Here is a 9,706-nt window from a genome sequence, read left to right on the forward strand (position 1 = left end):
GTTTTGTAACCATGTAACGTTAACAGACGAGCAGATCAACCCAAATTAAGATCAGATGGGTTAGATTCATTTCCAGTCATCTAGCTCTTTTCGTATCTCATTTTCTTTCTTTCTTTGTGTTATTCTTTCTTTTCCGATTGAAAGTCTCGGTTTTAAGTTAAGTTTTGCTGCAAAGTTTTGGTCCACGATTCACGGCAACGGATGCTTTAACTTCAAAGACCTTCAACCATCCGGCATCCACCCCACATACATCTATCCAGGCACGAGGAGACCATAACCAACGAACTAACCCCTTTGACGCTGACCAAAGGAATTCCGAAAAAGGAACGCAAAAGCAAAGACACAAGTACCTCCAGACTAAAACTGAACTGGTGCATTGATATAAATTTAATAACCTGTCTAAGAAACGATAGAAGGGTTAAATTAATGTTTGATGGTTCGTTCAGGTCATGTCTTGAGTGCATATGGAATCTGGAGATTTCATCCTCTCACTCTTAAACCCACTCTTTCCTCACTCTATCCCTTTCTGCAACGCGTATGAATGTGTGTGTGTGTGTGTGTGTGTGTGTGTGTGTGTGTTTGTTTGTGTTAGATATTAGTGGTATGTGTTAGAATAATCAATAAAGTCTTGTTTGTATTTTAAACAGAGGTATTACTTGTGTAATCTACTTATAAATTTAATGTCTTAAACTTCTGATCTAAGTTATCTTGCTAACTATAGTGTTTCACTATAGTTTGGATATTTATATCCGTTGCAGAGTTGATAGTTACAGCCAGTTCAAATGAACCGCGAACGAGTTATTTGCTCGGTTGTAATAAGTGACTCTTTTGAATTCCCTATAACAGGGATAGGCAACTTCGGTCCTGGAGGGCCACTGTCCTGCAGAGTTTAGCTTCAGCCCTGATATAAACTCACCTGCCTGTATCTATCTACTAATCCTGAAAACATTAATTGCCTTGTTCAGGTGTGTTTAATTAGGGTTGGAGCTAAACTCTGCAGGACAGTGGCCCTCCAGGACTGGAGTTGCCTATCCCTGCCCTATAAATTAATTAATAATTCCTTTGAGCTAAATTGTAATCACTACAAATTACAAATATCTTACAAGAGGTAAAGGGTTAGGAGGCCTTCACAGAGGAGAGACTAGTTGACACTTCAGGACTGCGTTCTTGTTGTGTTAGGCGCAGGTCCTTCATCAGATTTGGATCCGGTGGACTGTGGTAAACCTCGGGATAAACAAAGACACTAATATTAGCGCAGATGCATTCTTCTTATGATGTAACGAGTACATCAGGATTTATGGGAAGTGTTCCCGGTTCCGGCTGACCTAATCTATGCAGCCTAACATTGAATTATAGAAGTCTATAATGTATTATGTGTATGCTAGGTTAAAGAGATGTGTCTTTAGTCTAGCTTTGAACTGACAGAGTGTGTCTGCTTCCCGGACAATGTTAGGAAGACTGTTCCAAAGTTTTGGTGCTAAATAGGAAAAGGATCTACGTGAAGGACTATAATGTTAATTCATTATAGTTATTCGCCTCTATTGTGATCTCAAAATTCGCTCGCTCAAGTACTGGGGAGCTAAACCATTTAGTGCTTCATATAAATGTAAAAATATTGCTGATTATACTACAGGGCCGTTGAATGCTTGAATCTGATTGGTTGACGAACGTTCTAAGGTGTGCATTATTTTCAGGGAAACGCACAGCTAAAGTAGTTCCAGCAGGTCTTGACCGCATTACAGTTCCATATCACTTCGCGTAGTTAAAGGTTGGGTAGGTAAGAATTGTCTAAAGAACTTTTTTTCAAATTGGCTTAAACTGTCTTTATATACCAATACATAATTAAAATGTAAGTACTTTGAAAAAGAGAGTATAAAAATTGAGTGACTATTGTGTATTTAATCTTCAAAAAACACAGCTCATTAATTCCTACCGGGACGAAACAAGTGATTGGCTTGCGCGACTGTCACTCTCCGTCGCCATGACTACCGCCGCTATTACTGGCTCTGCCCACGTGCGCGCAGTCACGCACCCGTTTTTAGGTGGGAGTGAATGGAATTAATGAGCTGTGTTTATTGAAGATTAAATACACTAGAGTCACTCAATTTTTTATACTCTCTATTTCAGAGTACTTGCATTTTAATTATGTATTGGTATATAAAGACAGTTTAAACAAATTTGAATAAAAGTTTTTTTAGACAATTCTGACCTACCCTACCTTTAACTGTAATAACGGAAAAAAGGATACAATTCATAACAAGAAAGCATTTAGCCCCATGCGCTTGATCTGCAATTTTCAATGTCTAGCTTCACAATCAATAGAAACATGCAGTTTAATTTTAATAAATAAAGTAAATAGTCCTATCTATAATCAATAGAAAATTAAACTGAATATAGGATAAATAAATGGATAGTCCTGCAGTACGGATTTTTATTGCAGATAATATAACAAATAAATAATTATTGATAGGCCTACTTGTTAAAAGGGCTTTGTGTTTCATTTATTTGGCTATAGTCTACTGGCATCTGTCAATAATGAAAAAACAAAACAATGAACAAATTAATTAAAATTAATTGAATTAATAAATAAATAATAATATTGACGGACGTGCTTTTCTGTCTCATTATTGCAACATCTCTCTCTAATAACTGCATAATGAATGTAATTTGATACTTATGACTGATCATGCCCAAACGCGCGTTCAGTCTGTGTTCAAAGTCGGTGTTTAAAATCTGCTGCAGTCGATGAAAACAGTCAGAGAATGTGTCAGCTAGTCGTGTGTCCCAGCATTAGTCTGCTATCAGTGGCTCAAACCTCCGTTACTAACTCTAAAATGACGTTTCATGGGGATTAGATGCGTAAGAAATTAGTCCTACATACAAGAGCATTTTAATGACAAAAACTTTATAATTGACTTCAGACCATTGAATTATAAGAAAAATAATGCACATCCGCTTCGCGTCGTGACCGCATTACCACCTCGGGTGTGTACTATTTTTCTAATAATTCAACGGCCTGTCGTCAATTATTCCTTACTTACTTACAATGTTTAAGATGGAGCCAGTGTTGATATGGTCACTGTCAGGGTTCCACCTAGTCTCGCGTAGCCAGACCTTCAGACTGACGGCTGAAGGTCTGGAATTCATAGCAGCTTTCTTTGGCCAAGGCCCGCCCATAAGGCCGTTTGACCGACATGTCAAACAACCAATTACAGTTCGTTTCGTTCAGCGTCACGTTTCGTTGCGTGGAAATGTCCCCACAACAACAGACCGGCGTGCAACAAGTCAGTCAGTATAGAAAATCAAAGAAGGAGAAGAAAACAAGCAGTAAGTCATTGATCTGTTCGTGCACGTATAACAACAATGGCGTCTGCATTACCACATCTGATCAAAACACCGAGTAAATCAGTAGGAAACGCAATTACACGTCTGCGCTTTGTTTCCCGGCGGACCGAAAATAAACGCGACACTCGCGCCCCCCGGAAATCCGATCAAATTCAACCAATCAGATGACGACTTTGACATTCCTGAAGTGTTTCCAGTTAAGTGTACCATATGCATCAGACGTTTAGCCAACGTTCCGTGGGCGTGACGTCTGAGGCTGAGACTAGGGTTCCACCAGACTCTCTCACTCCTTCTACTCGTTCAATCACTCCTCCCACTCGCTCATCATCTCCGGAGTACTAATCATCATCACCTGCACCTGCACCATCACCTGCACCCGCACCCTTTATATTCAGCTCCTCTTCTCACACTCATTAGCTGTGTCCCAATGTGAAGTCTGCATCCTCCGAAGGCCGTATTTGAAGGCCGATTGCGTCACCGCGGCGCTATGAAGGCTGTCCCAATTCAATTCTGCATCCTCCGTAGGGCCGTATTCGAAGGCCGATTGCGTCATCGCGGCGCGACGAAGGCTAAAGCGACGCCAAATGCACACTTCGTTTCCCCGTGAAAGGAAAGATACATAAATGGACACTTTGCAGACTATCCTACCCCATAATTCATCGCGCGGCGGTGACGACAGCATTTTTATTAATAAATAAATAAATAAATGACGACCGAGAAGTTCGCTGGTGGACGGCAAATTCACATTTAAATGTAAGTATTATGTTTTCATTTACTCAAATAGCTAATGAAACCTGAGTTAAAAGCCACAAGTATTTCTTTCTTATAAACTTCACCATAACTCCTTCACCATTGCGTGGCTCCATTTGTCAGGTGGTCTGAGGCAAAACTTGAGCTAATAGTTTAATAATTGTTTCAGGGAGCAAGGAGCAGACAGCTCAATTTATTAAACTGCAATTTAAAATAAATAAATAAACTAAATAAATTAAATTAAATTTTATTGTAATATTTGCACTAGTCTGTCTAACTTGTGTAAATAAGAAATATCACTCACCCTATAAAGCCCACAACAATAAGAAAAGCAGTAGATAAGGCAATGGGGTTTCACTTTTATGTGTTTTTGTAGTGCTGTCATGCAAGCTATGTCTACAAAGGTTTTAACCAAATTTGAGTATTCATGAATATGATTTCTGAACATGAATATGATATTAAAAATACAAAGTAAGAAAGTTGAGATCACATCTTTGCTGAAATGTATTGTGCTGTTGTTGTTAACAAGCCATGGTTAATTTGCTCTGCCTTAGGATTGCACGTGTCCTGGGACAGGTGAGGGTGTGAGTGGGAAACTCACCACAGTTTCCCTGTCCCTGGGAGGACACACCAGGGCCGAGTTCAGCAGTGTGTGACCAAGAAGAGGAGGAGCCAGGGGCAGCACCAGCACCAGAACCAGCACCCGCAACAGCATCAGCACCAGTACCACGAAGAAGGCGAGACAGAGAGGACGAGTTTTTGGACTTGATTAGAGAAGACATGGGACTGCAGAGGCGAGGAGAGCACAGGAGAGTAGGGAGAGGATGGACAGGCTGTTTTCTCTTCTTGAAAGAATGATTAAGAAATATGTATGTGTATATATATATATATATATATATTCTTTAACTTTTTTCACTTATATTTTTTAAAAGAAAAAAAAATGCAACTTTAAATGTGTAAATAAAAGAGAATTCATTGCTCTGGACATTGTTTATTTCTGTAATGACAGTCATAATTTCTACATGAAACAAATTCTTCTATAACGTTTTTCCCCCAACTATTTACAACATACGTTAAACATATCAAAATCAACATAAACATTTAAATTTACAGTACATAAAATAAGAAGAAATGATATAGACTTTTATTCAGCTGAGTGGGAGACCCTGGTGTGCTGCTGGACCGAGATGGGCTGCACAATAGAGACCCTGGTAAGGCCTCCTGCTGGTGGACATCATCTGGGTTGCTCTCCAGAGTGTTTGACTGCATATTTTCACTATCCACTAAGTTGTCTACCAACAGGTTTGCAGGGCTGACTCATGGAATAAATATTGAGATACTTTATTACACTAAAGTACTTTTAATAACCACTAATACCGCATTGGGTAAAAACTACTAGTCATATATTTCAAACGTTAGTTAAGCAAAATTATCTTGGATTTTCCCTCCAGAATTCCTTTACTTTTACTCTTGATACCTTAAGTACATTAGACTCTAAATGTAGACCTATTGTCACAATATTAACAAATTGTTGCCAACTACAGCTCCGTCCCATTTCAGAGGGCGCATCAGAAGCGCTCGGATTGTTCTTGTCGCCTAGCAACAGTGACTGACAGCTGCCGATGAAGAGCGGGAGTAACATTCGCACTCGACTTTTTATATTCAACTGAGTTTTATATTCAAATAGGGTTGAAAACCTGTGTAAATATATTTACCAAGGTCCATTTATGTGCATAATAAAAAAGAATACACTAGCCTACAAAATCGCATCAAGGTAAGATATAAATGAACATTTGAATCTTCAGCTAAGCTGACATGAAACATTCTTAATACCATGTCCTCCAGTAAAATATAAAACATAAAAATGACAATAGCCAATTCTGGCTCCATAGCTGTTTACTCAATTACATCAAATGAATTGTCAGGATGGCAGCATACTCTCGCACCGTTGCTTGACGCCAGGATCGGTAATCGGGAACACCTGGCTGTGCAATTAGGAAATCCTACGAAAGCTACATGGTGTGCCATTCGGAGGACGCATAGGCTGCATCGTTTGAAGTCCGCAGCCTTCGAAGGATGCAGTCTTCACATTGGGACACAGCTATTGTCTGGTCTCGTCTCTACAAGACACTCAGACTCTCTTACGCTACTCGCCCGAGATTCATCCGCCTTCGGTCTTCATCCGAAGCTCCGTCTGCCTTCTTCAGTCTTCAGCCCTCTTCCTGAGATCTTCCAGCTGCCATTTGAAATAGAGACTCTGATTATTCTTCAGTTAAGTTCCTGTCTGATAATCATCTGCTTGCATACTCACCATATCTCCATCTGGTTCTGTGTTTCTGTTAATAAAGCTACATTTCCCTTACCACCTGTCTGACTCCTCTTCCATCCGTGACAGTCATACTTCCTGGTTCTAGTAAAAAACTCTAGCTGCTGTGTTGCGGACCGGCTGTAGTTTGTAAATTAAACGTGCAGGGCAACCACCCATAAGAGCATTACAATAATAATCTAGCCTTGATGTCAACTTGAATTTCAAATGTTAGATTGGTATCTGTGTGTGTGGTCCAGTGTCCAGTGAGGACGTCTCCCGTCCCAAGACGACTCCAGTCCCCGTCCAGTGTCCAGAGACAACTACAGTCCTCAAGCCCACCCCAGAGAGGCCTTTAGTCCCCGAGCTCAGCCCAGAAAGGCCAACCCCAGAGAGGCCTTCAGTCCAGTGTCGAGAGAGGACTCCAGTCTCCGTTTCCGGTCCAGTGTCCAGAGAGGACTCCAATACCAGAGCTCACCCCAGAGAGGCCTTCAGTCCCCAAGCTCATCCCAGAACCCGTCCGGTGTCCAGAGAGGACTCCAGTCCCCGTTCAGTGTCCAGACAAGGCCACAAAGGCGAATCATCCCTGGTCTCTCAAGTTGCCGGCTTCGCCCCGGCTCCCACCGTAAAAAACAAAATAATGGTTTTCTATTTGAATATGTTTTAAAATATAATTAACTTCTGCAATGCAAAGCTGAATTTTCATCAGGCATTACTCCAGTCTTAGGTTTCACATGATCCTTCAGACATCATTCTAATATGCTGATGTATTGTTAACATTGAAAACTGCTGTGCTTCTTAATATTTTTTTTAATAACCTGTAATGTGTTTTTCAGGATTCTTTGATGAATAAGTTATGGCTGATGAATCACAGAAATCTGCTCTGCATCAAAGAAATAAGTTATATTTTAAAACATATTAAAATAGAAAACCATTATTTCACAATATTACTCTTTTTTTCTGTATTTTTGATCAAATAAATGCAGGCTTAATGAGCATAAGAGACTTCTTTCAAAAATAATATATCCTTCGAATCCTTCAAAATGCGGCCTGTTAATGCGTCCTTTTCTCATGAATGCAGGATACATCAGAAGGATCCTTGGCAGCCTTGCCTACCCCACAAGTTACTGCATGCTGGAGACTACAAATTTTTTAGAGAAATTGCCAGATTACACTTGTAAATTTAAGTATTGGGTTTCAATTTAATTAAGTAATTATGTATGTAATGATAAAAATGAAAAAATATAGTAAAGGTTCAAATGTATACTTAGCCTATATATTACCAACATGTGATTTTATATAGTTTATACTCTTTATTATGTAAATAAAAGGACCATGGTGAAATTTTAGATAGGTTTACAACCCCCATTTTGTTTTAGGCAGTTATAAATTCAAAAAGTCTAGTAAAAATGGTACTGCCGCTAAGCAGTTACTAGGTGACAAAACCAGACCGGCCAATTGAACAACTCCCAGGACACAGCTAGTAACAATTTGTTATTGTGACAATACATTGTGTTGGTTTCATTTTCCCCAAAAAACTGTGGTGGAATGTTTAAGTACTTTAGATTGTTATTCAACTCCACAACTCTTGGAGAAATAAAAGGCCCCCACTGATTCAATCAGTTCTCAATTAATTGGGAACGTTTTGAAGAGATGAACCGTCAAACATAAAAGGTTATTGTCAGATTTAACAACCTTAACATTTCACAAACAGTTTGGTGCTGCTTATGAAATTTCTTTGTTCTGCTTTCATATTAGACTCTCTGAGATGAAACCTGACGGTGCGTGTCCACTGGCACGGAGTGAGCGGAGCGAGCATTTTCAATTCATTCCAATGGAAATCGAGCTTCACGCTCGCGCCGTGCATTTTGGGATTGACCGGAGAAAGCGTTGAGAGCGTCAAAAGGTTGAGCAGTTTATATCTATTGAGCAGATATAAAGCGAAAAACGTTTGTGAAACAATATGTGACGTCTGTCTTTAGAGTTTAAAAATATGCAAATTTTGCCGGAGAGTATGCTGGATTTAGTGTGTAAATCATTTTGTTTACAAATTAGACGCTTTGCAGTTGTTATATATGTTAAATATTTCATTTTGGATGTGTTCATTGATTATACTGGCTAGGTTTATAAAAGTTGACAGGATATTTGCTTAGATCATTTGGAAACAAAGCTTGTATATTTCCGAATGTAATTGCGTGCTTTTTTTGTGCATTCACGCGTTTGACGTGAATTCGCATCTGAAGCCCGAGTTGAAAAATCTGAACTTTGGCGCCTGTTTGCGCCGCGTTAACCAGTCAGGAGCCTGCTTGTTGCTGTCACGTGGTGAAGTGACGGGATAAACTGCTCGGAGTCATTCATTCAAAATGGAGAAAAAACGTATATTGGTGGTGACCGGCTCAATTATTGAGGCTAAATTTGGAGCAATTTTTTATTTTTAAATTCTGTTCATATTGTTAAATATAAATTATCTATATTAATATTATTTAAATCAATAAATTATTTTGTAATATGACTAAATGCCTGGTGTTGTTCTAATGCACAACAAAGCAAATCTTTTATCACATAACTTGATTTCAATAAATGAGACGTATTAATTTTAGATATAGATTATATAAAACATTATTATTGTAATGTAAAGACAACCAACATACTTTAGTGTATAAGAACATTGTGTCTGGATAGTGTTGAGTGAGAAAAAAACACAGAACCGGTTAATTACTTTTGGAGGCTGGCTCCATTTATCATGAAAACTAAAATAAATAAATAAATCATTTTACCTTATATACTAACGTGGAAAACCTGCCATTTTGAAAAAGTTAGTGACTCTGAGTCTAAACTTAATAAATATGCATATTGTAGTGGACCTGACAGCCTGGAACTGGGGCTGAAACCTGAAAAAAAGTACAGAATATAGTAATAATGGAGGAAAAACAGTTTTTAGATAGCCATGCTCTTTATAGGTTTGTGGGTGGCTCTTAAAAGAGCCGTTGTGGGGAAGTCATGAGGAGGACTTCAAATGCTACTCTGTCGGCTGCCATGGTACTGCTCCCTCCGCTGAGAAGTGTGCCATGAAGACATCCCTCACCCAGAGTGCCTCTCTGGAGGAGTTGTTTGCTGCAACCCGACCCAGACCTGGCAGTGGCTCCTCTCCAGCATGTCCCGCGCCCCTCACAGCAGGTGCCTCTCTCCCTTCCAAATACCTCATGAAGTTGTGGAGAACACACGTCGCCTTCACACACTTCTCCGCAACTTCAGGGTGGACCTCGATGAGGCGGCGGTACATCCTCCAATGTGAGGAGAGGATGC

The sequence above is a fragment of the Squalius cephalus genome (assembly GCF_949319135.1).
Source record: "Squalius cephalus genome assembly, chromosome: 4".
NCBI lineage: Eukaryota > Metazoa > Chordata > Actinopteri > Cypriniformes > Leuciscidae > Squalius > Squalius cephalus.